Source organism: Mus caroli, chromosome 5 (assembly GCF_900094665.2).
Source record: "Mus caroli chromosome 5, CAROLI_EIJ_v1.1, whole genome shotgun sequence".
Taxonomy (NCBI): domain Eukaryota; kingdom Metazoa; phylum Chordata; class Mammalia; order Rodentia; family Muridae; genus Mus; species Mus caroli.
Genome location: NC_034574.1, coordinates 110,010,385 through 110,012,884, shown reverse-complemented (window position 1 = coordinate 110,012,884; position 2,500 = coordinate 110,010,385).

The following is a 2,500-nucleotide window of genomic DNA, read 5'->3' as shown; positions in this document are numbered from 1 at the left end:
TTCTTCTTCTTCTTCTTCTTCTTCTTCTTCTTCTTCTTCTTCTTCTTCTTCTTCTTCTTCTTCTTCTTCTTCTTCTTCCTCTTCCTCCTCCTCCTCCTCCTCCTTCTCTTCTTCTTCTTGTACTTCTTTCTTCTTCTTCTTCTTCTTCTTCTTCTTCTTCTTCTTCTTCTTCTTCTTCTTCTTCTTCTTCTTCTTCTTCTTCTTCTTCTTCCGCTTCTTTACATTTAAACAAATGAGTATGATTCACTGCGTGTCTTCACTCTGCTTCATACTGTTTATCCTCCTGGCACAAGCTATTAGCCCCCAGCTGCCATCAGACAGTCTGTGGTTGATCTCTCAGGGAGTTGATCTCTCCAGCCCATTTTACAGATGAGGGGGTCTACCAAGATGAAGTCGTTTGGAGGTCACGCAGACAGCAAGCCTCAAGAGTTGGGTTTTAAAAGCTCTCTCTGTCTATGCTGCTGTGTCCCCAATAGTGAACAACACATTCCCTAATTTCTTTCAAGGGAAAACTTCCTTCATGAAGAGGACCAGGAACTGAATGCCAAAAAGGTCAGTGGGTGGAAGAGATGCTACAGTCTGCATGTCATTAAACTAGCTCTTGGTTGGGCATCTTGCTCCAAACTTCACTGCATGTGAGTCACTGCAGAATGAATCTAGGTGGACGGGAGGTTTCTGTTTCTAACCAGTTTCCCATTGGTGATGCTCCTGAGACCTACAGGCACTGCAGCGGCCAGGAGAGAGAATGTGTAAGGTGAATAAGGAGGCCCTCATCTGTACTTGGCTTGGTGCTTCTGTAATTCTGCAAGGTAGCCATTGTGTCTCACTATGGATGAGGGAACTGAGACCTGGACTGAACACAGCCGCTCTTGTCAGGTATCAGGCAGCTCCAGAGAGTCAGCAGTAAACATGACAGTCAATACTTGCCAAGTTAAGATGCAGGTAAGCTGGGAAGGGAGGCTCTGAAGAGTTAGATCTGGGGACTAAAGCAGATGAAGGGCTTCTGTGCTGGGTGTGTCTGCTGCTTAGAGGGGGGAGAGACGTGTGTATGTGTGTGTGTGTGCCTGTGGATGTGTGTGTTGCATGTATGTGCTGCGAATGTATGTTTATCTGTCCTGTATGTGTGTGTGCCTGTGAATGTGGTATGTGTATATGTGTGTATGTGTTGTATGTGTGTATTGCATGTGTATGCTGCACATGTGTGTATGTGTTCTGTATGTGTGTGCATCTGTGAATGTGTGGTATGTATATATGTGTGTGTTGTATGTATGTGTGTATTGCATGTGTATGCTGCACATGTGTGTTATGTTTTCTGTATATGTGTGCATCTGTGAATGTGTGACGTGTATATGTGTGTGTGCCTGTGAATGTAGTATGTGAATGTGTGTGTGTGTCCCTGAATGTGTGGTATGTGGATGTTGTGCCTGTCTGTATATGTGTCTGTGTTGCTAAGCAGGGCAAAGAGATTCAAATTGAAACCCAAGAGACTTTATTTATATACATGTGTGTGTGTGTGTGTTCATGTTTGTTTGTTCATATATGTGACTGTGTGGACACATGCATGTGGAAGCCAGAGGGCAACCTTAGCTGTTCTGATTCAAGAGCCCCATCTCCACCTAACTTTTAAAGATAGGTTATCCCATTGGCCCGAGTTCACCAGGTGGTCTAGGCTGGTTGGCTAGTGAGCTTGGAGGATCTACTTGGACCCATTTGTCTATGATGAAACTACACATATATGTCACAGGGACTGAAGAGATGGCTTGGCAGCTACAAGCACTGGCTACCAATCCAGAGGACCTGTGTTTGAGTCCCAGCTCCCACATGATGGGAGCTCCCTCAAAACTCCTGTAACTCCTCATGCCTTCCATAGGCAGAAGGCACACACACAATACACATGCATGCAGGGAAAATCCATATCCAAAATTAATTTATTTATATAAATATATCAGTAACAAGTATGGGACACTGTTCCTAGATTAATTTGCATTTTAAATATGGGTTCTGGAGGTCCACATCCAGTTTTTATGCTTAGAGAGAGCATTTTTACAGAACCAGCTATCCCTCTGGCCCCTCGGGGTGTTTATCTTAAAGTAGAAGCTGCATGCATCCTCTTTAGACAACTGCAATCTCCCCGATATCCACCCCCCATGTTTTATGCATAATTCTGTGTGATTGTTTTTCGGGGGTGGGCAGAGGGGGCTTCATTACAGTCTCCAAGGGTTTTAGAGAAGGCGGGCCCATAATCTTGGGATTCTCCGTTTCCTGGTACATCTTTTCCTTTGAAGACCTGCAGATTCTGGGGGAAGCTTCTGACGGAGTTGGGTGTGGACACATTATTTAGACACAGTTGCCTCTCCTACAGGTCTGGAGCCCAGAAGGGAAGATCTGAGAGGTGGAGTCCACAGGCAATGACTAGAGTCATGCTCTGGGAAGATTAGACTCAGGATTCAAAAGGGCACAGAGTTGGCTAGAAATGATTACAGTACGAAGAGCTGTGGTA